Source organism: Melanerpes formicivorus, unplaced genomic scaffold (assembly GCF_026170545.1).
Source record: "Melanerpes formicivorus ecotype bairdi unplaced genomic scaffold, bMelFor1.0.p_v2 SCAF_1, whole genome shotgun sequence".
Classification (NCBI taxonomy): domain Eukaryota; kingdom Metazoa; phylum Chordata; class Aves; order Piciformes; family Picidae; genus Melanerpes; species Melanerpes formicivorus.
Window position 1 is genome coordinate 13,133,055 of NW_027142353.1, and position 25,658 is coordinate 13,158,712.

The 25,658-nt window shown below is 36.9% G+C and overlaps 1 long non-coding RNA gene across 1 annotated transcript; it reads left to right on the forward strand.

Moving 5' to 3' along the window:
* The first annotated feature begins 17,037 nt into the window (after window positions 1-17,037).
* On the forward strand, window positions 17,038-23,498 carry LOC137449683 (uncharacterized). Its single transcript, XR_010989510.1, has 2 exons — window positions 17,038-17,075; window positions 23,339-23,498. It is a non-coding gene; the product is annotated as an uncharacterized lncRNA (long non-coding RNA).
* The last annotated feature ends 2,160 nt before the right edge of the window (window positions 23,499-25,658 follow it).

Genomic DNA, 25,658 nt, shown 5'->3' on the forward strand with positions numbered 1-25,658 from the left:
AGCACCAACAAATGATGCAACAGATGTGAGCCCACAGTGTGTTTTCCACGGGCAAGCCACACACAAGACTCCATCACAAGACGGATTTCCAGCTGTTACTGTTCCACTCTACTTGACTTCGGTAGGCAGGAGCTGGCCCCAGGTTACAGAAAAAACTGGTCCAGTGGCGACCTGAAACATAATCTACAAAAAGGCAGTTGAGGGACAGGCTTCTGTGGTCTTGGGAAGAGATGATTCACTAAGAAGAGACCTAGAGATTGCTTGTAACTATTTGAAGGGCCATTACAAAGATGACAGTAGTGCCAGGTAATGTAAAGACTGGAGAAATACTACACATTCACTCTTAAGAGGTTCAGTTTGGACATTAGAGAAAGAAAGGTAAGGAGGGTTGTTCAAGATTAGAAGTTGTTCATGACACCAACAAGTCAGTCCTTGGAGGGTTTCAAACACCAAAGCTGACCAGCAAGTGAGCTGACAGTCTTGTTAGGAGATCAGACTCCATAATCTCCAAAATCCTCTTCCAACAATGATTAGTGACTCTATGATTTGTATATTTACCAAGTTTGACAGTTGGGGCTTTCTAGACAAGAATATACAGAAAAGCACGAAAAGGTACTGTAATTCACCAAAAAGTTTTTTGAAAAGTTTGTTCTAAGTATAGAGTACAACAAGTGTTACATTGCTGTTGCATGGAACTGCTGTGTGTCCTATCATTTATAACTGCACTTTCAGCTGGGTGAATGAGTTTAGGCATTCATTTGTTTCTACAGTGGAATAAAACTCCTTTGGGATAAACCTTAAGACAGGATTTATTGGCTTATAAGCATCCCTCTCCTGCAAATACTTATGAAATAAATTAGTTGACCCATTTTGAATCTCTTGGCTCTGCAGGTGTAAGTAGGATTTTTAAAACACTTTAAATCTTACTAATAAAAAGATCATAACTTTGCCTTAGATATCATTTCCTGTTAAAAGATAATAATTCTGTGAATTAGGTGTTATGCCTCCTGGTTGCAAGATGTACATCTCTGAATATATATTGTGAGTAATCAAATGGTAAATCTAGACAACACAGAAATTTTATCTCACTATCACCAGAGACCAGCACTACCAATGAGAACTGTAACTATTAACTTCTGGCTACAAAGACTAATTTATCAAGATGCCATATAAACCAGAAAATTAATTACAGCTGGGTTAATACACTTGACTGTATTCAAGTGGTCTCCTCCAGGAGCAGACGTGAGTCTTGAACAACAAGAAGTTAATCTAGCAAATTCCGATTTAGTCCTGAAAGGTGTAGGTTTTCATGATTTTCATCTTATGAAGGAAAATTGAGTTTCATTTTCCTCAAAAACTGTAGCTTCAGTCAAAAGTAGAAATTTGAAGCATTACTGTGGGCACCTACAATGCAAAATACCCCACTGCAGTATTTATCAGGGAGAAAAGGATAATAAGCTGAAATCTCCTTACATTTTTGCAAATGGTGTTAAGGAAGTGTGGTGTGTTTGTCACATCATTACTGACTGATACAATATATGAAAGAGCATCCCAGGTTTGCTGCATTCTAGCCAAGAAAAAAGGTGCCTTTTTTTGTAGAATCTAAAAGTGTGAGAGTTCATGATTGAAGTAACAAAGATTTGGTCTCAAAAGTTAATCTCTTTTTTATTCAGTAGTCATGGACTAAACACATTTCCAGGTGTTAGTAAAAAACAAACAACAAACACTACCTTTAAATCTACAACTCAGAATATCTTTTTTCTCAGTCTCAAAAAAATTATCTCCTGTCCCTGGAGACATTAAAGATCAGACTTGATACGTCCCTGAGCACCCTGATTTAGTTGGAGGTGTCCCTGCTCACTGTAGGAGGTTGAACAAGAAAGGGTCTCTTCCAACCCAATACAGCCCATGAATCAGTCTACAGCTTACAAATTTTTTTCTTCAGCATCAAGATACCTGCTGAAATTGTTTTCAGAATCAGTGTCTCTGTGTGACTGGACTCGTGCTAAAAAAGTTTACTACTGCATTCTACATCATACCTGTGCTCTAAGCCCTCAGCTGTCTTCCCTCAGGAGTGCCATGGCTTAGTTTGTTAATTTCACCCACAGGAGACTGAATACCAAGTTTTTCTCAGGACGTAGATACTACCTACACAAGCTCCTTTTTCAAGCTGTACAATAACTAAGCAAGAAATGTGTACTAACACACTTCTAAGAGGTTGAGAATGGCCTAAGGGAATTCCTTACCAGTGGATGTGATGCCAGTTGTCAATACCCTCTGAAAGCAGTGTGGTAATAGAAAAAAGTAGTATGTCAATATGGTGTTTTTCTTCACCTTAATCATCTGAATAGTGTTCTACAGCCTGTTCTGAAGCGCACACACACACACAAAACCCCCCGCCGCAAACAAAAAAAAAAACACCAAACAAAAACCTAAACAAAGAGAAAAGGCATGCAGTTTTGCAGATGTTACTCAAGCAGTATTAGTGCTATTAAGTATTTCTGAGGAAAGACAAAACTTATATGCTGCCAACAATAATGGAAATACATGGAGCTATCTGAGAGCTTGGAGCAGCATCACGGAATGATAGAGTGCTCTCATCCACACAGCCTCTGCAGTGAGACAGAGGGTAGGTCTTCCTTTGCAGAAGGTGAGGTGTATCCCACCCAGACTTTTAGAAACCTTGGTAAAAGCTTTATCAGTCCTACTTCCTTCCCTCAAGTGCTAAGTGTAGACAGTGCACACGCTGACAAAACTTTCAGGGCAGCACAGGGGAATGAAATGCAAACACCCCAGTGGGTGGGTACTGTCCTTTCCAGGGATTTCACCAGTTGTTTCCTGTGTCACAGAAATAGGCATACAGTAGCTCAAATAAGCATGAAAAAGGGCATATATGAAAAACATAAATCAACTGAATATTTTGTTAGTGTGGCAATAATGAATAACTGCTTGTGTGTTGTACAGGTTTGTTTTATCAAACCTCTGGTGTTGATATGCATTTGCATGCATACAGAAGCAGAACACAAAGTTTTCTGCTAAATGCTGTAGAGTGCTACACGTATGACGTGCCAATAGAGTGAACTGTTCCCAACATTGTATTTGGCTTTGTTTCAGGAGAAACTGTTTTGTTGGGTTTGTGCTTTGTTTGTTTGTTGTGCTCTTCCTAATGACCTAACATTTACGTTGTGTGAATTACAAAGAGATGAGGGCTGAGGAGTAGACTGGGGACATATGCCATTTGTTACAGTAGATGTGTCATTTGAGATTTAAAGATTTGCACAATCGTTCAAAAACAAATTTAAATAAGCTTTAATGGTTTGGCATTTTTCAGCTTTTCAAAAATGGAAATACCAACATGAGTGATGAAGTTAACTGTTGTAATGGAGAATAGAGTTGAAATGTGTGCTTTTAAGGACATTTGGGCAGAGATGACTTTCCCAGTTACACCAAAGGGCAATTTTTGCCATTAATAATCCTGGATAACACTTTTTTTATGTGAGAGTGTGTTTTTGAGGCAAGTCTATGAACCGAGTGTTTTTATTTTAGAAATCTTTCAGTCATTGCTTACTAATTGCAACATTCAGTCATACATTAAACTTTAAACAGCTTTCTGGTGATCAAATGGATATTCTTAATATTTCAGAATATGCCAAAGGCCTATATGTTTGAAGATGTCAATGAAACTAATACCATCCTACAGGTTTACTAAAAGACTCTGTATATAAAGATGGAAGAAATTTGGTTTAATGAGAAGTATAATGTTGTATCTTTTCAGAAAAGAAAGAGAATATAAATAACTTTTAAATGGTAGAAATAATTTTACAGGCTATATAAACATATAAACATATGCTTTAGAGACAAGAATAGGGTGCTTAAAAAAATTAACCAGTCTTTACTCATTATGTGGACAAAGTCGTAACTAAGAACAGATATTTAGAAAAGGGCATGTTTAGGAAAAAAAAAAAAAAAAAGCTAAATTTAATATTTTTTTGTTAATTGTGTAAATCAAAACAAAGCTACTTTATCCCAGCCACACAGAGAGCATGATTACATTCCATATATTATAAGCATTACCTTCAAAACAGATGGAAATTGTACCAGCTCACACTGTTTTTTAAACTTAAAACTGTAAGATTAGTTATTTTTTTTCCATGAATAGGTTACTTTGCATGTGAAATCAATCTCTGAATTAGTAAATATCCCACAAGGTTTCATTCAGAGCTTTCATAAAGGTTTCAAATTTTTCATATTTAAAACTTTCCAGTGTACAGAAGTGATGAAACATCATTCCACAGTAATTTTTAAGGCAAAATTTCTCTCACCAGATTTTAGGTATCAGTTGTGTAAACAAGTGCATTTGAGCTAGTCATCCTGGGCTGTCTTTGTAATCAGAGGTGAAAAGAATTTTTGGGGTACAATTCATCCATCTAGATTTGGGGTTATTTTCTAATTTGTTATAAATTAGACCAAAAACTCACCAGTTTATTTCCACTGATTGTGAAAGAAATCACTGGCATACATCCTACCCTTTGTCACAGAACTATCTTTTAGAGCTTTGCCTTGTATTTAAATATAATTAGTAGTGCAGCTTTTGCCTGCATTCCTAGAAAGCTAGATTTATTAGATTATGTATTTTGATGTGTAACAGTTTCATTGCCATTAAAGCTAAATGTACTAGAATGTAGATCACTGTGAAAATATACTAACATCTATTTTATCTACAGTACCTTGGATTACTGAATATTAGCCTTACAGAAAAAGAATTCCTTATAGAAAAAGAATTCTGAAAATTAAAATGTAACAAATTTCGTTTTGTGTAAATGTGAAATTGGATTAAGGCATCTACCTCACCAAATAATACAAAACCAAACAAAACCCCCCAACAAACCCAAAACGCCCCAGTAAAGTGCTATTGACTTACAAAAAAAGCAGTAGTTAATTTTACCCAATTTCTAGCACAAGTAATTTTAAACAACTTTTATAGACCTATTAACCATGTACAGAGGGAAGAGAGAAATCTTCAATAAAGTAAATCTTAAGTTTACACATTAAACATCCATCAGCTGCTGACTAGAGAAACTCTCAGAGATGGTTGTACTAGATAATCATTGTAGATCTCTTACAACTGAAATATTCTATTCTCACATTATTTCCTTTTCTGGTGTCTCCTAACTGCTGTTTCCATGTCTGAGGTTCTGACTACATTGTCTAATTCTTCTGCTCATCTGTTCTATCCATTTTACATCAGAATGATTTCAACAAAATCTGAAGCCTGTGCTTCCAAGCATAAAAGGTTCTGTTAAACATTGATATTTTGAATGATTTTTTTTCTGGATCTTCAATTTTTAGGCAGCTCACTAAATCATATTCAACTATCTTCCAATCATCATGAGAACCTGTTTCAGTCTTTGTTTTACTACACATCCATTCTGCTAATATTTCCCCTGGTAGGAAAATCTGCAATATGGGGTGATTATATACTGAGATCTACTATAGAGGTAGTCATAACAGGCATGGAGTGATCCATCAGATGTCAGTTTGAAACACTGATTAATACATTATTAATATTTTCACAGATAAATCTATCTTCTCAAGGCTGAACCTTTAATTTCTCACCCTTGCAGCTCTAAAATTTTTGGTAGCATTTTCATCTTCAAGTGACATCTTTATCAAAATATTGCCAATAGAAACTTAAAAAAAAAATATATTATTTAACTTCCTAGCTTTCCTATTTTTAGAAAGCAAAATTATAGAACTGACAAAGTGTATGCAATGACTGTTACTATGTCTGTCTGGAAAAGTCATTTCATTTTGGCTAGCTCTGTACCCACTTGATACACTTTCCTTAAAATTTCTGCCTTTCTTAAACAAGTAGTTGTTCAGAACTCAAAAACTACATGGAGCAATTTACACCACTTCAGAGTGCTTGAGATTTACACAGTGACACTAGTAAATACGTTTGGCTGAGGAATTGACAGCCTAATATCATATGTGTTTGTCAAGGATGCTCAAACTCATAAATGAAAATATTGTGTATATGACATTACAGACAAAATTTTGCCAACCAAAACTGAATTTCAGTTGAATTACTTGTTAGCTACTCCTTTGTAATGATTAAAAGAGAGATCCCAGATATTATAGATAGAAAAAGCTACTGAATCCTTATATAAATGTTGAACAATATGAAACACTGATTTTTGAGTTATAATTCCAATCTTCAAATGGCATTGACAACAGCAGGGCACCTGAACTAGATTTTCAGAAATTCTTGATGAACTAAAATTCTTGATTCTTGGTTTCCAGCCAAAAATTGCACTATTGAAAGCAGAATGTTGAAAATATTTCCAAAAATGTCTGTTTTTCTGTGTATTTCATTACTTTCCCCCCCCCCAAAATACAGAATTTGATGAGTGCAGTCTCCTTTGAATACTTGAAAATATTATAGGTATTGTCTGAAAAATATTGCTATTTATAATGTAATGTTGCTTTATAGGGGGTGGGGGGAGATAGGGTTAAAAACAAGCTTGGAACAAACACTAAAATATTCAGGAAGTGGATACTACTGATATTTTCTTCTAGTTCTACTTCACAGCTCCTAGTATGTAGATTTTTTTTATTACACAATTGATACAAATGCTGTTATAATTTAAGGAAATTAAGGAATTTTCTGAAAGAGAAATCTGTTCACCTTTATCAGATGTCTTACACCTAAATGCCCTGAGTTTGTTGAAGCAATCTTTCTAAAACAAGTACTGGGTCGTCAGTATTAAGAGGGTCTTAAGAGGGTGATGCTGCCTACTTCAGTTTAACAAGTAAACCTAAACTAATTGGATTTCCTTATGGATTCATTTTTTTTCCCAAAAATCCTAGCCTCCCTCATCATATGTACAAAGCACTCAGGTACCCTGAGAGCAGTTCAGTAGTTTACAGGATGGGATTAATCATATCTAATTTAAACTGTTTAAAAGCTGATTGTCTAGTCTAAGCTTATTGCTTACATTTCAACTATGATCAACAGCAGAAGTATGTCTTTCTGAGGATAATTCATCTCATCCTCTGGGGATGCCTGTTAACTCCACTGACTATAGATATCCTATTGTGAAATAAAAGATTGTCAGGGAATGAGCTCAAACACTGCATACCTACTTACTCACACTACTTAATTCTTTCCCATCCTCCTGGAAGTGCCTTGGATTATGACAACTTGTTTTCTCACAGCTAAATCCACTGTATAAGGTGTGAATGCAATTAATGATATTAAAGTTGTTCAGTGAGCACCAGAATCAATTAAAGTCTAAAGCAGAATTCCATCCATCTTCACTAGATACCTTACAGTTCAGTTCAATGTGTCTTTTGAAGCTGTTCTTCTCAAGTACCTAAATTTCCTGGAAAGCCAGTGCTGTTAGTTATGGCTACTTAGTGCTACTTACTTTCAAGCCAAGCGGCTTGTCCCTAGACCTGTTACATTCAGCACTACAGACATAAACTACATGATTAGTTTGGGGTAAATAACTAACTTGCAGATGGCCAGTGCTAGTAAGATAACTCTTACCTAAGAAGTAGATGGAAATAAGGCATTTAAGTCAGGTAAATTAAATTTTCTTACTGACAAGTTTGTAGCTGGCAGTGAATTGAGAGCCCTTGCCAAAGTTGGTTGGTTGGTTTTCTTTTTTTTCCCCCAGTGGTATATACACCTCCAATCTCTTTCCCCTCTGCATTCACTGGCTTTTATGATAGGCTGAGTTCATGCTAAAGCCTTTCTTTCATTTAGATTAATATGTTGTCTTCCCAAGTGCCTATTTTTATGAAAATCATGAGAGCTTACATATTTTTGATGCTTCCAGTTCCTTGTCAGAAGTGACATTAAGCAGTAAGTAACTGAAATTAAGTTTGTAGCGTATACTCTACTGTACCCACACAGTGAATGTTATCACAGGAGTCTTGTTTTCCTTAAAAGATCATCTGAAAGTTTTTAACTAACAATCAGTAAAGGCAATGCAATGTCCTGCTCAACACTGCAACTGTTTTACTGTGACGGTATAAATACTATTCATTTTACATATGGTGTGAATACCATAGATGTTATTTTTGGAAATGTTAAAAAGGGTTACAGATGTAACTATTAAGTGACAATAATCAAGAACCTATGGCATTTTGTTGGGAATGATAACTTTGTTTCTGGCATTATCTATTGATAGTTGGTTTTTAGAAATTTGTGAGGAAGTAAGTGTTCTTTGAAGATGATTACAGCTTTTATGAGAATGCATTCACAGGTGGCCTGATAATTTATTACAGCATATCATGCTTGCTTACTTCTATTAGTATTCTTATAAACTGTTTATTAGGAAAAAAATGAAGAGGAAAAATGTTTGGCATAATAAAGCTTGTGAAGCATACAGAAAGGTGTATTTTTTTCCCCAAAGTTAACATCATTCACTTCCATCTTTAGAGTCACAGGACTGGTCATTCTGAATGTTGTCTACGTATATTCACTTAGGTTGAGTGTTCACAAACTGTTACAAGTGGGAGCCCAACAGGATGATAATAGAGTCAAACTGCAGTATTTTTTTTTCCAAGAGTTACAGAAAAATGAAAGCTTCATAGAGGTACATTTGTTTCACATATCATAAAGCACACAAAATCCCTGAGATGTGCTTTTCTCCTAACTTATCATGGTGTGAGGTTACTGACTCTCTTTGAGACCTTTCAACTTAAGCTAAGACCAAAGGCCAAAAATGTTGTAACCAGCTGGAATCAGCAATACCCTAACATAAACAGAATGGAAAATAATTTTGTTATTTTGGTTCCTCCCCATAGAACTTCTGTCTAAATCAATTAATTTTAAATTGCCTCTTATATGCCATCATTTGTCTGGAATGGATTAAAATATATCACACAAAAAAAATCTTTAAAACAAAATGCTCTGCTTTTCAGCAGAAATCCATGTTATAATCAGATTTAAAATAAGATACACAGCAATTTAGTACTTGGTCTTTAAACCGGACAGCTGGGGAATTTTCTGTTTGGACTGCATTATCTGTTTAATTGAATTGCTTTCCAAGCAATGCAGATTGTGGTGAAAGGTGCCCTCTAGCAAGATGGCATTGCTGATTGGCTCATCTGAACTGTGGCATTATTGCTTTCTTTCATTTGGTTGTGTCATGGTGAGTCCATCATGATACGCAGGATCTTTAGGGAGGGTGGATCACCTTCCTGAATGTAGGATGTCAGGAATTAGGGGCTCATGTTGTTGCATGCAGACGACCAACTGAATTTCTATCCTGACATGGTCTGTTACTACAAAGGCTTTAGAGGGGTTATTTTAAGTCACATGTGCAATCTGCCTGGAGACCATAATCAGGTTGAATAACCAGGTGGCATAGCAAAGTTGGACTGTTGTATTGAATCCACTGGTTTTGCATTCAACTCTAATTTATTTTTTTTTACTTCCTAAGGAAATAAAATCTCCTTTCTCTTCACTTCCATTTAAATTTTGTTCATCTAGAAAAGTGGGTATACAGTTGCACCAAATTCTTGTCAGTTATGTGTAAGCATCAGATATAGGACAGGACCTTGTAACTAGGGGTTCTTATAAGCATTATTAAACTGCATCTGTTCTTATTTCGGAGCCTTGAATGAAGATAGACTGAAATCTGTGTTGCTAATGGTTTGTTGATCTGTGGCTCATTTGCAAGTTCTCCCTTTCCAAAAGATTTCTTGCATATTTTGTAGTCCATGATTATGCAAAAACAAAACCACAGATTTTTGTATTAGCGAGGTTTTCCTCTTCTAACTACATACTTTTAAACAAACTCTGTGGAAAATTCATGTCTTGCCCATGCATTTCATAATCTTGTAAGAGAACTTCTGGAAGCAGCATTTTTTGGTTTTTTTTTTTGTTTGTTTGTTTTGTTTGTGTGTGTGTGATTCTTCTCAATCTCTTTACCTTCCATTCTTCATTTCTTTCTCTCCTTCATGTCTCCTACCTCATTAGCATGTCTGAATGCTGCAGCAAGTCACCCATCTTCTTTGCTTGCTGTACTTCAGGTTCATTATACAATCACTGGAGTGGCCAGATCTTGACTTCATGTACTTCACAATGTCAAATGAGTCCCCTGTGGCATGGTCATACAAATGGTGGATACTTTGGGGGGATAAAAAAATATTGTTATCATTCTCCAAAAATACAACATGAAGATGTATGAAATTTAGTTTTGCTTTCCATCTAGCAAAAATATTTCTGGAGGTGTGGTGGTTTGAGCCTTAACTAGGATTTAAGAGCTCACATGGGGGCAAGGCTGAGTATCCCTCCCCTGCTCCCCCCTCCTCTTTCCCAATAGAGAGGAAAAGAAAGGGAAGGAGCAAATCCACCAAGAAATAATTTGGAGTCGGCTTGGAAGTAGAGAGGTAAAGAATTTTCTTTAAACAATATATTATATATATAACCAATAACAGGAAGGGTTCACAAGGGTAAGGAACAAGGATGGATAGGGGAAAAATATGAATACAAAACCAGTCCTTTGCAGAGGCATGGATGTAGCAGGGAGAGGACCAGGCCTGACCATGTGGCAGAAAAGTAGGAAGCCAGCAGCAGTAGCTCTCATCCAGGAAAGGCAGGAGCCAAAAAGAGAGAAATGGCTGCGGTGTCCTCCTTTTTATAGGCTTGCTGGACAGGGAGGGGGAGTGGAACAGACTAACTCAGTTTCCCAGGGGGAAAACCCCTTCCAGGGAGGGCAATGCTCTCACAAGCCCTCCCCCCCCTGCTTTCAGGATGGGCATAACCCATCACAGGAGGTTTAAGGATAACTAATGGAAGTCTGCAACAGTTTAGCGCAAGGGCTAAACCACCTGTGCCCCCAATAGAAAAGCTAATAATCTAATTAATTTAATAATACAATACATGATTACCTTATCTTAGCCTATTTGCAGAAGCAGCACAGTGAAATACACGGGGCGGGGGGGAATAGCATAAACCAGAAAAACCAAAACCAGCAGCTACTCAACTCCCACTGTTTCTGCCACCATACCGGCAGAAAAAAAGCCAACACCCAAGAAGCCAGAACCCAGCAACTGGAACAGGAAGCCTCCCATGTTGCAGTCTGAACTTCAAGCCCCATAATACTTTGCTCCAGTTAGCACTTTCACTTTTTTAAGCTGGCATGACTGCAACATGGTATGAATAACAGCAGCAGGTTCAACTCAATCCATGACAGAGTCTAATTCCTAAGGATGAAATTAACATGGTCCAGTTGTAGCTGTCTAAATCTGTAGATTGCCTATACTAGTTATCTGGACTTCTCAGTGTAGAGAAAAAGGAATATCTAACGGTGCTGTGTACCATTTACATTAAACAGCTATCTTAGAAGGTGAGAATAATTAATTTGAATGATTATGCATCACTGCCTAAAATAGAAACCAACTTATAAAGTTGTATCTGCAACCTTACAACAATGTTCTGCTTCAAGAATCAGTGGAAGAAAGGCAAATTATTCCAAACATCTTATATGTCTGGGGAGGGATGGGGGGAAGTAACAGGAAAGGTTATCAAGTTACAAGGACAGCAAAAGGAAGCTTGCTTTATCAAATAATTTCAGAACTCAAGTATCTTTTACTGAGTTAAAGTATATTTCATCACTGTCCAAAAAGTGGCTAGAGTGAGAATAATAATAGAGCAACTGATATGCTGACATGAGGCTGTTGCATTATTTGAAGGGCTTGAGATAATGCTGAGTGTATTTAATCATGCTTTTCTTGTAATTATTTTTGCTAGGGATATAGCCAATATTCTTAAACATTGCTATAAATATTATTGTTCTATATAAATATTGTTTTTCTTTCCCTTAAAGTAGTATTGTTCCTTTCAGTTTCAAAATGATCTTGACATACATTTTTATTTCTCTATTTCCTGGAATTGGGGCAAAGGGACAAGCTTGTTGGTACCACATCTACCCTCCTCTGTTATTAAGATTGCAATTTAGTAACATGCTAAGTTTTTTGTATTACTATAAAGAAAATACCTTCTTTTTATGACAATGAGGTTCCAAGCCCCTGCCATCATCCAGTCCAACCCTTGGCCCAGCACTGAAGGACTATGAATGAACTAAACAATCTTAATGGCCTTGTACACTGAGGGGACATTTTGAGAACAGAAAGAGAGGTCTCTCATACCAGCATTCTTCACTTACATGATAGTTTGGGGATTTGGTTCTGGTGTTGTTTTAGATGGTTTGTAGTTTGTTTGTTTTTTCCCTCTCCAGAAAGGTGAGGATTAGATGATAGACTTAATAATACAAGCCTTTCTAGTCTCTCACCACTGACTAGAGATATAATAACATAGCATTAGTAAAAGGAAGGAACAAGTAATCATATTGAAAAGAATAGAAATAATGTTTACAATGATATTGACTAAATGCATTATCATCCATGTAACTATTCTCCTGGCATGTAGCTGAGAAGACACTTTGCATTTATGAGTCTTACATGGCTGTGGACAAGCCAGGTGACTAAATTATTTGCTCAGAATTTCAGCATTTTCAGGCTTCTGAACTTCAGCTACAGGAGCATATCTCTGATGGTTCTTGAAAGAACTCTATTTTATTATGTCTTTTCCTGAGCCAATAAGGATAAGATCTTCATGTTGGACATCTAGATTCGTATCTGTGAAGCTTGGCCCTGAGAGGCCCCACATTGTCTGTTGTGCTAAATGAAAATGTAACATGCCAAAAGCTAACATTAACATGATACAAGATACAGATATTTATAACCAACTCAACATTAACCATGTCAAACTGCAGGAAAGAGTCATTATTAAAAGCCCTCTAGAATTCCAGCCTTGCTGTTTCCTGGAGATGTTATGTCCTGGTGTACTGAGGCTGTGCAGTCCCACATGCTCTGAAGCTTTAAGAGTTAGTTTATTTTGCTTGTTCACTTATTCATCCACAAGTAGAGATGTCTCTGGCCCTCTTATTTTCGGTGGAACAAATGTCAAGAGAAAACCATACATGCTTTGTAAGTGCCATTTCACAAATTACATGGTTAATGTGGACTAGAATCTGTCTGCCATTAGTTTTAATCAAGTACTTTAATAATGATCATAGTGCATTAGATAAAGTAGATGTGCACTCATGCTTGCATATATAAACTTGTATTTCAAATTAAATCAGTCAATGTTAAGGATATATAAAAACAGATCAGGTGTGCAATCACCTGGTTTAGCTTGTTCTAGTTGAGCTATTGTTTGTAAATGAGAATGTCTAGAAAAAGTAGTAGTCTCGTTTCCATTCTGTTTTTTAAAGATTTAGAAAGTATATATATGCTTTGAGAGTGTTTTTCTTCTGTCATCTATGTGGACTCTTTCACCTAATTTCACTTCTCTGTGGCCTTTTCATTCTGTATTTTTAACTGTGAATAAATAAACTCCATACTCTCAGGGTACAGGAAAGCATTTGCTAGATCTTCTTTGGCAATAGTTGTAATTGTCTTCTGATTAATATCAGTTAATAGCAGATGTTCCTTCATAAATTAAGAGGTATATGCTTGAAATAACCCCAAATTTCCTCTGTATTTATGATTGCTTATGCTCAAGTATTGTTAATACTGATCTGGAAACCATCCGCATGAAAAGGAGACAGGTTCTAACATTACTGGAGCAATCAAACAACTTGAGAACTGCACACATTTTGATGTTATATCATTTTGATACCTACATTATGCTTTCAGTTTTTTAGATTTTCTTAGCTGAAGACATGAATCTTGCCTTTGATTTTCATTGTATATTTTTTTGTATCTTTGCACATGATCTAGTTGCAAGTCAGAATAAATAACTAACTTTGCTGCATGTTAATATTGTAGGGATTTGTACATGGCATCCAGTGTCTGACGGCATACAATACTTGAAGTAATTGAGTGCTACCTTCTTCCAGTTTGGCATGCATAAGGACAGAGTATTTGAGCAAGCTGTCCAGCATGTCTGGGAAGCTTAGTCATTAATGAGACAGTCTCCAGTATCATAATCAGCAACCTTATCCCATGCTTCTATTTCAAGGGTTTCTAAGTTTTGACCTATTATAAAATTAGATATGCCTATCTATACATAAATTAAGCCATCATTTGTAAGAGGTGAGAAACCAGTACCATACAAAAGATGCCAACTCACAAAAATGAAACATTAGTCAAAACCTGAAATTGCACTGAAAGCCCAAATTGTGAAAAAATCATCCCCTCCAAAACAACCCACCAATGTAAAGTAATAGGAAGTAGTATCATATTCTTATTTACATTTAGTTTTACAGCATATAGGGCTTCAAATTTTATTCTGCATCCAGGAAGATTAGAATTTATAAAAATGAATGTTGATAGGCACCTAAAAATCTCTGACAAAATTCTCTGTTAAGACATGGAGCCAAATAATGAGATAGCACACTAAACAAATTCAGTTCTACTTAGCAGCAGTTCATGAATGGAGAACTGCTAAGTCTCAAAATCATGGACTGAGATTGTGGTGAATTGAAATAAAAACTGCACATAAGCTGATAAAGCAGCTTTCACAGAAGCAGGTAAAACATAAAATATGAAAATGAAGATCCAAAACCAAGGAAAGCAAATCTTACATGTGGGAAATTAAAATATATATTTGAAAATTTAGTGCTGAAACCTTGAAAAGTACAGAACTGCTCATACCAACAAAATGCAAGGATTTCAAAATAAACAAGATGAAAGGTAGCAACATCAACAAAAAGGCATAAAGGTTTTGGGACAGTAGGACCTTTTTGCTGGTGTAAGGAAAGATGGCAAAAATAACAGAAATGTAATAGATAATTATGTTGACCAACTTTTAAGGTCAGGATCTTGATTTTAACCTCCATGCTTGCAACAAATGTGTCACTTGTTCTGCAGATGATTTGTCATGTAACAATGGGAAAGCAGATGCTGTTATTGAAGTTAAGCAGTGTCACAAGTTAGAATGTTATGGAAGAAGTCTGTCTGTAATGGTCAAAGCATTTGAATTAAGTAAGGCAAAAATGTGTTTAGCTATTTGAATATTGACTTCATTTTTGTAACTTTATATTGATTTATCACCATCATTAGTACTTTCTAAAGTATAATGACATTAAAGCAAACACATCATAGCATAATGCCTGGTGTCTTTAAATTTCAACCTGTATGTGTATACGCACATATTCAACTTCTTGGATAGCCTACACTTTGGCATTTACTTTCCATAAAGATACAGAATGGCTATTTGAAAAAAATCCATCTGTGTATCATTGTGGTTTTTTTTCAGAGTAGAAGACTAGAGATTAATATCTTACTGTATATAAAAGTATAAGTTTGTTGTTAGTTTTAATTGTATATATTTATGTCAGAGACCCATAAATGCTGTCATTCCGGATCATTTGGTGAATCTAGCCCAGTCTATTTGCCTTCAATAGCTGACAACAGATGTTGTTACATCTTGTAACAGATGTTGTATTTCCTGTACATTAAAATATAAGACACGCTGAAGAAATCATCAAAAAAGAAAGAGAAGGTAAAATCTGCTATTCCCAAAGAATGTTTCTTGAGATCCACAGGTTTATGTATCAGCACACACCAAGAAAACTACTTAGCTTTCTGCTGTTGATGTCTTTACAGCTCAGTAACCCAATGGCTCAGTTCTGGCCCCACATTCTCATCTCGGTGTCCAGTCTGGTCACCTCTGCTATTTTAATTACATTGTTCCACTGTGTGAAATTTTTATAGGGTCATCTTATCTCATTGTTTTACTGCATTCTGAACAGAATCAAGGATCTGCAAATTTAATGAAAATCTGGAAAATCTGGTTTAATTAATTTATTGACCTTCAGTTGAGGTTGGAAGTTTCACACTGGGTTTTATGGTGTTTGGGAGGTATTTTGGTGTTTTGTTTTTTTCCTTTTTTTTTTTTTTTTCCTGCTTTTGTATGTATAAATAATTAAATGCTGTTTTTTTTTGAAGGAAAAAAAAAACCAAACCAACTGTAATTAACTGGGAAACTTCTAGAAGACAGATTTCAACATAGTTTTCCAAAGAGCTGTCTCCTCATTCCTCCTTTCCCTCCAAATCAGCATATTGGAAGTATGCATTTGTTCTGTAGTAATGAGAAGTTAATTTACAGTTTCTTCATTCCTTATTTGGAGAAATCCATATGAAGAGATGGAACTATTTTTGGTCTAGGAACATATGGAAAGAAATGGGGATCTCACAGCTCACATTAACTATGATATTTCAAATCAGAATAAAGTCAAAGATATTAAAGATGAACTAATGGAATATCTTCATAGATTTTGGAAGTATAGTTAAATATCATCGTGTTTCCTCCCATTGTTCTCTCCAGCTCTCCTAGTTACTGTGATTACATCTCCAACATTCTTAGTCTCTTCTATTGCCTATGAAAGTTAATTCCTCAGTTTGATACAGCATAAGGAGTTGGGTTGTAATTCACTTTATATTGTCAATATCAGTTTGACTACACCCTTTTCTACATTCCACACAGAATTTGGTTTTATCTTAATTCTTGCATTTGCTGGATCAAGTTACTATCTACCATACAATGTCTAAAGTTTATTAAATTTTTGCTATTGATGAATCTGTCCCACAATTTCTGGCCAGAAAAAGCTATTAAGAGTCAATGTTATATTAAATATCTTCCATTGATAATGTGTTGTGGGGAAAGATAAAGTACTGCAGTGTTTTTTTGAAAAAAGCAGTATCTTACAGTGGTTTATATTGGAAAAATAACAATTGGTAGATAGTGTATAAAGTCATTATTTCATATTGCTTTTGCTTTGTTATTCTCAAAACTTTGAGCCTGAAGTTCTCAGTTCAGAGGTCCTAAAAAACTTTCTCATTGTGGGAAAAAGAAAACCTTTTTGCAGCTGCCACAATAGTGTTTCAAACCCCCAACATACACAGTTCATCCTATATAAAATGCCAGAATTTAATTTCAGCTTGGTTTTATGCTGTTAATATTGCTTGTTTGCTTACCAGGTAAACTTAGTGGAGGAAGCTGACTGGTGCAACTGACCAAAGCTGAAATTGTTTTGTAGAAATAAAAGGTATGGATAGTTTTCCCTGTAACATTCATCAGAGAAAAATGAGAAAATCTCTAAAGAAATGTTCAGCTTCTTAATCACAGTTCTCACTGAAGATTTCTTGTCATCAATGTAGTTTTGTCAATAGCATATGTGTACATGTATTGCAAAAATAAATGTGTATCTTTTTCATTTTGGTATCATATCAAAGTATCATTTCCAGTCTGTGAAACTGAAAGACACAATGCTATATTCTGATCATATCAGTGTGCATATATAGCTATATGAATACATTTCTGAACTTTGTAATAATGCAGGAAGATGCTGTGGTCAAAATATTGTACGCATATTTCTGATTTATTCCTATTTGGGCATACAGACTGGCATTGAGTATATTTTCACCCCAGTGTGAGCAGCCAGGAGCAGGGCATTTGCAGGAGTCTTGCAAGTTACTAGTGCTCAGCACTTTTGTAAAAATAAACAAAAAACCAACACATGGCAAGTATGTCCACAGGATACTATGATGCAGTGTGATACTGCCATACTTACACTAGCTGAGTGAGCTTAGTTTGTCCATTATGCTTGAGCTAATTATAGGGCTGAAAAGTCTTTTTGAGAGTTTTGTTTGCTTAAAAAAAAAAAAAAGGCAAAATATTTTTTGACAATTAACATTTGTTCAGAGTTAAAAATATAGAATAGTTTGCTTATGTTGAGAAATAGTGCTGCTAGGGTAAAAAATAGCTTTACCATTGCTCCAAAAGGAACATGACTAATCTTAATGTGTAATTCTACAAAACATTTTCATAAAGTTATATCTAACAGTTGTAACCATGATGTGTCTTAATGACTACAGTAATTTCCTAGAAAGGGAAATTTTATTTCTCTCTCCTCATAAAAATCCTTTTTACTTCTGCATTTTTCTTGCATTTGTTCCATTCAAATCATCTGGGTGAAGTATTTCCAATTATTTTGCACATTTAAAATTATTTTGCACATTTACAATTTTTAGCATATCATTCCATGACAAAAAGATGCCAGAATTTTTCACTATCTAATATCTATATTTTATTTTAAGAATTATGAGTGATAATGTTCTACTTATTATCTACTAATGTCAGATTTTTTGGATTGTAAAAAAGAGACAAAAATTAATTGAAACTGCAATAGCTCATCCAAAGCTGCTCAATTTTTTCTTTTTACATTCACAGGTGTACTGCTGACAATTCATCATTATTTGCTTCAATTTTTGACCTGTCAGTTAAGACTAACAGTTATAAAACATTGTTGTGCAAACTCCCTAACTTTATTCTTGTGTTTTCTTTCACGTAAGGAAATTCACCACTTGGAAAAATACACTGTCAAATTTTCCCAAATAACAAGATGATGATAGCAAATGTAATTGGTTGCATAAAATCTGAGATTTTTTTTAATCTTAAAGTAGTGGTCTCTGAATGTTGAAATATCTGAAATTATGCTGCTGGTTTATGACTCTGAAGAAGTAGGCAGAGTTTACAAATTAAACTAATTTAACAGCTCCACTGATGAAAATAAAATTGGAAAAAAGATACCAAAACCCTTCATGGAAACTTCCCCCCCCCCCAGGTTTAACAAGTAAGTATTGTATCCAACAGATCTTGTTAATCAATAGAGCATTTATGACACATTACACACAAGAAGCAGATCCACTGTCTGTTTCTACAATCACACATTACAGTACATCGTGGTCAAATCAAATTCTAGTGTAACAAGAACTCCCTAAGTATTTGTGGTTTGGTTTATTCCACTAAAACAAACTCTGGGCTCCCTCATTGTCTTTAACATGCATAACATTTGAAAGAAAAAAAATTAAGCCTATATTAAAAAGATATTTGCTACAGAATTTGAAGAAGTCTTTGCAGCAGAACAGTTAAGAGATTTGAAAAAAAAAATAATTAATTTTAAAAATAAGTCCCATTTCAGCAGTTAATAAAAATACATCTGTCCTCTGAATATGCAAGTTTGGATTCCTGAATTTTTCATTTTTTTAATCATATTTTTTGGATCCTTCAATGCAGCATTTTGGGTGACATTATTGTATCCTTAATTTCATTCATCCAGTGCTTTCATATTTATAATTGCACTTATGCTTTGCTATTTTCACATTAGTTTATGAGATTAAAAAAATATGAATTATTTTTCTCTGAAAAAACAGTAAGATCCAGGTCTATATTTTTTCAAGATTACTCTGCTAATAAACACCATATGTAAAGGGCGTGAAAGTGACTTGTAGTATCTGAAAGCTCGCAGAATGTGACATTTGTTTTGCTGTAGTTCAATATTTTAAGTTCCATGCTGTAATTTGGCACATCTCTTGAACACACATACTACATTCAGTTAAGATGAATCTCTGTTCATGAAAGAATCTGGACTAGCTTCAGAATAGCTCACTTCAGGCTGTAATGCAAAAATGTAATGGAGACACAACAGTGATATGCACAACTGGAGAAAGGTTTGCTGACAAAAAAAAAAGGGATAGAATTTGCTTAAACATAGCTGAAAACGCATCTTTATTTGCTTCAGATATATACATTATCTATCCATGAAAGCAGCCTGCAAGTCTAAAGTATGTGTCACGAATGGTGGTCAAACAGATTAATCAAAGGTGCTCACACAGAATCATTTTTCCTCCTGTTTTCCCCACTCTGCTACTGTAATGTGAACTGACCAGGGAGCTCTAGTCCAAGCCTCCAACTCTGACAGACATTGAGTTATCTTTTCTACTGAACCAGTATGAATCATAGAAAAGGAGATGTCGGTGAGAGTTGTGTTGTCAGCACAACAACAGAATCTAGTCCCATATTTCACTTCTGCACCTTTCAATATTTTCGCTACCACTTTCAGCAGGAGAAAAGAAGGCAAGGAATAGTGATAGAATTACACAAAAATGTTGTTTACTCCATGCTTACTGAGGGCTGTGGGTAAGTCAGAAGAAAGGATGGTTGCATCACAGGGTACTGTAGAAGCCGATATTCAGATACTGCTCTCTCATAAAGACATAAGGTCTCTCAAATCCTGTTTTTTCACCCTTCATGATTTTAATTTCATAATACAATAATTCCCTGATTCACAGTAATTCTCCCTCCCTTAGTCTATTAATCACCCCATTCCCAAATACCTATAGGACAAGTGTTGTCCCGGTCCTTCCATCTACTGTTTTCATCCTTTTACACTCCTGCATTGTTCATCTTCATTCTCCAATTAGTTCAGGACATGGGTAACTGCATTAATCATACGGGTTTGCTAACCCAGGTTCAGGAAGCGCTGAAAGATACGCCTCTGTAAATGCATGTATTTCAGTAATTTTGCTTATCTGTGGAGGTATGTTATGTACTTACATGTTAGTACACCAGGATTCATTCCTATACAACAGTAGCAAGCTACCCCATGGAGTATGGAGAGGGCATTTTCAGTAAGAACACAAGTAATTTTGCTTTACCTCTCCTGACATGTTCTTTTACTTGGCCTCAATAAAACAATATAAGAATTGAAACCATGCTCTTAAGTCATTCTGGATGTTTGCAAAGCAGGAAAAAAGTATGCTTTTCACATCGATGAAAAGGCAAGAACTGCATCTCCCAGTTCCTAGAAAGGCTGAAGTATGGACAGTTATTGGACATTTGTAAAAACAGTGCTAGAGCACAACTTAATCTTGGAGAGATTACATCCCTGTTGCTCTCAAGTTTTTATTCTCTTTCCCTGCCCCCCACCCCCTCACCCCCTTTTAGCCTCTTTAGCATCTATTTCTTCCTTTACAAATTCCTTCTTTTTCAAGACCACTTTTACACCTGTGCTTTCTTTTTCCTCACGTTTTTGTATCTGATTTGCTCAGAAATCTGATGGCTTCTCATACTTTCCAGCTGTTGAGCGCTTTTCATACTACTTCCCTCCAGACTGCATACTTGAAAGAGCATAAGGGAGATATTTAGGAGAACAGATACTCTTGAGAAAGCAAAAGCAGTGAATGGATTGAAACAGAAGGCAGGCAGGAAAGTTTCAACTGCCAAGAAAGTAAAATTGTGAGACAGAGGACAAAATAGTTTAAAATTAAGCAACTTAAGAATGTCTCTTTTCCCAGCTTTCTATAAGCCGAGCCTGGATCACACTAACAGTAATATCTCTCCAAATTACTTCAGAATAACCCAACATCCTAAAGAGATGGCGCATTTCCATTTTTTATTAACATTCTCAATAAACCTAGGGCACACCTTGCAGCAAAATCTGGCTCTATAAAAATCACAGCAGATGTTTTTGATTTGTTTGAGAGAAGGGGTTAAGAGTCCTCCTGCCCATACCCAGCCCCTCCAGCCTCCAAGTGCACAAATCTTGAGCTGCAGAGGAGGACAAATGTAAGGGAAATACTACTGCAAATGTAACACTCTCCAGTTATAAATGTTCCTTCTTTCCATGCAGCTTCAGCTATTGTGTTTTCCTGTCTCCACTGATGCTGAAATATACCCACAGAGACTTCCATACCTCAAATGAAACTAACATATAAAGGGTAGCATTTTTTACATGTGAAATGAATAGGCAAGAGTCTGTGCAAACATTGATCTGCAGATAGGATAACATCATAAACACTGGGAAATAAAACTAATGGTTGAATGATAAGAGTACTAAATTCCCAAGAATAATAATCACATATAGATGTTTACCTGCCTGTGACTGAGGACTCCTGTATATTGTTATAACTCAACTCCCTACAGAGTACATGCCTCCTTCCAAATATAAATATTTGAAATTATGATTCATGTGTACTTGAGTATGAGAAAGTGTGCAGGAATTAAAGGCTTCATTCTAAGAAAATGGTATGACTGGAAAGTATATTTTAATCCTAAAATACAGAGGAGGATCTTTACACTATTTCCGTTTCCTGTTTGGTCAGTCTTGTATTCTTGAAACTGTAAGTGGAACAGTAAGAATTAGCTTTGAAACAAGCAGTTAATTCCAAAATGTTTTAGACAACCTTTTTTTTTTTTTTTTTTTTAATGTAAACTGGCTTGTGCATTAGCAGTGATGGATAAATGTTTTTAAAAGTACTTAAAAAGTACCTAGGGTATTTTTCATTCTCTTTTCTTCTTTCTGACTGAAATCTACTGTCACCTTTGCTACAGATAAACAGTTTGTAAAGTTTTGAAATAATAATACAAATTTTTAAAGGAAATTTTTTGAGATTAAAATATTAGAACACCTTCGATTGGGCTGTCATAACTCAGCTTGAGGTTTATTAGAAATAAATCACCCTAAAATCACCAAAAAATTGTTCCAAGCTCTTTAAAACCCTCCTTTTAGTTTAGGCACTGCAAATGGACAAGGAGCTGGGATTCCTACTGTACATCTTGCTAGAAAATGATTGTTTAACAAACTTCTAAGTTTTACTTTCACTTCAGAGAGTAATTATATTTTTAGTAGCAGCTTGCTAAATTAGTTATTTCCCAAGATGTCTTTGTAGCATGTAATACCTAATGTATATATTACCCGTTACTTTGAGTGATGCATACAGGATACCGATTTATTCTATATTCTTTATGACAATTAAACCAGAAAACTGATCTTAGTTAAGGTCTCAGCCTTGGCTTCAGAAGCACTAACTTCTCTTCCTTATTTTGTCAGATTTTTCATCTGTTACATGGGAATAGTAATTGCCATGTCACACTGTGCTGCGAAAGTAAATATTATGATTAATGTGATGCACTCAGCTACTGTAGTAAAGAAAAATAAGATGGGCAGTACTCCATAAAGGACAGATGAGTTAATATGAGTTAAAGGAGAACGACCTTCAGATCTCCACTTCTGAGTGTTTTCTGCTTAACAAATTCCCACTTTAAGGGAATTCAGCCTTCTTCTAAGAAAACCTGTTCTCGCTTAGTGGGTTCACTCCAAAGCTACATTCAAAGAAAGTTATTTGTAGGCAAATCCACAAGAGCTATGAAACAGAGTACTGAGACTCGTGGACAACCTATGAGTCCAAGGCTTTATGAACACCATTACACTGGTTTTGGTGGTGCCAGATGGCATCCTATGGGCATAACCATTTGGATGAGTCATTTAATCTACTTCATCAATAGCATGATTCTAGGAACACAGTCACCTAGCTCCTGAATTCAGTACAATCCTTCTGTTGTAAATTAATAAAGTCACTGAAAAAAATAGTCCTTGCAGTCTTTCTCACACTTTTATTGGCTTGTCAACCAGTGAACAGATTGGTATAATGCAAAGTTCCTTTACTAATGCTTCCCTTTTTTTTCTAGATTCTGAGGAGGCAAGACATTTGCCCAGCTCTGTGAAAGGGAGTCTCTGGATATGAAACAAGGACTGAAATCTTACCTGTACAATCAGCAGGACTGTTGCCACCAACTTTGTTAAGGCCTGGAATACATCCAAACCAATAAAAAAATAAATATGCCTACATTTGCACCTTATTGGCCTTTTTGACAAAAGTTACAGTAGAACAGAACAAAAAAAAAGGAAAAAGGGAAAAAATAAAGAAATGAGGAGTGTTGGAGGTAAATTGAACTAAGGAATGGTAAAGAAGCATAAGCTGCAAGGGAGAACAACTTCAGTATTGTAAAAATACAGTATAACCAGATTTTGCATTACTGTGATTTTAAAAAGCAGCTATGGTTTTTGGTCAAAATGATCCTGTATCAAATATAGCACTGTAAAATAAATGTTTACTGATATACAGAATTTAAGGCAAACTCTGCCTCCCCTCAGAGTCAACGTCTGTGATATTCAACGTCACGTTTTAAAAAAATAAAATTATAAAGTGCTCTCTGGTTTACTACCTTTGAAATCTCAAACACTGCAAAGCTATGTAAAAAGCACAATGTTGCGGCTTTCATGAAAGGTAGTTAGCAGCTTAGGAACAACTAATGTCCTACTCTAAACAATTACAAGACAACACAGCAGACATACTTTCCCCCCTATATACTGAAGCTAGAATTACATACTAACTAACATTAAAAAAACCCAACCAACCAACCAAAAAACCCAACAAACAACCCAACATAAAAACAACCCACAACCAAACCAAAAAAACAACACAAATATTCAGTTGCCTACAGAAATCATTGGAATGATGTAACAACAAACAAAATCTGAAAGTGCTCAGGAAATGGCAAATTCAGACTAGTGTTTCTGGTATTTTTATTCAGAAGATACAAGCATTTCTCAATTTATAATACGAAACTGTAGAAATGTTGGTCTACACACTATGACTGTTGTATAAAATATACATCACTACAGGCACCTTCACCTTTTAAAATACAGAGCAAGTGTTTGTAAAATAAGCATCTGTGTCACGGAAAATATGCTGGCCTCAACTAATTTTCTACCCGTTTTGAGTCCAGAAAACTGCGGCAAAAGCAATGACACGGAACCGTACGTAAACCTAGTTTGTTTGGTTGTTTTTTGGTTGGTGGTTTTTTTTTTTTTTTTTTCTTTCTTCACGTCACTTTAAATACTTTTTCCCTACCTAGACAGCTCTGCTACAAAGCACAGCCCAATGGTCCTGGCACTTTCTGCTCCCGCAGCAGCACCACGTTTCCCAGTTCCTGGCGTCCCTGGCCGCGTCCTCGTCCCCGTCCCCGCCCGGGAAAGCTGCAGTTAATGGTGGCGCCGGGAAGGGCACATCTGCTAGCAGAAAACATACTGCTCGCGGTCGGTAGCCTGCACAGAATCAGGCTGCGAACAGCGACCGACGGCACCAGCTAGAGCCCAGCTCAGCCCACCCTGGGCTTCCCACCTGGGAACCACCAGTCATGGGTGAGGCTGCCAATGAAAAGCGGCGACCCGCGAACGATGCGGGATGCTGCTGCTCAACCTCCTCGCCAGCTTCCCACTCCTATCTTTAAAATCTCGGTTTCCTCGCTCCCCCACTTTCGGCCAGGCGCAAGTGCAGGAGTTTCCCTCGGACAAGTGCAGCCACACGCTGGACCACCCCCTCCGCTGCGCGTGGGGCCAGGGCCGCGGGTGGGACGGGCACCCAGCCTCTCACGTTCCCAGCGCGCACAACTTCTCGAGACGGCAGCAGACGGGCCCGGTCCGGCCCTGCCCAGCCCCCGCGACCAGGCCTCCCCGCGTCCTTCCCGGGAGCGCGGGGCCATCCATATGCATCCCCCCAGCGGGCGCGGGCCCGAGCCCGGGCCCCGGCCCCTGCCCTGCCCTCCCCTCCCCTTCTCTTCCCCACCGCCTGCGCAGGCAGGATGCGCGCAGTAGCGCCATCCCCCAGCGGGAGCCCTGAGCGGCGTGGCGGGCACTACGCTCCCCCGCCGCGGCCCGGACCCCAGCGGAACGGCGGAGACAAAGTTTGCGGCGGCGGTAGCGGAGGTGCCCGAACGGCGCAGGCCGTGCGAGCGGCCAGGCGGCTGACTCGGTGCATGCCTGGTGTGTGGATGAATCGCAGCGGGCGGCGGCGGGCGGGGGCGGGGGGCCGCGGCCGGCGATTGGGCGGCGCGGCGCTCGGAAGCACTTTGTTTTCTATTCTAATGAGGGCGGAGCGGGGCTTGTGGATATTTACGTTGAGGCGGGAGCCACCGCCCTTCATTCACCCACATGGTTTCCCGAGCC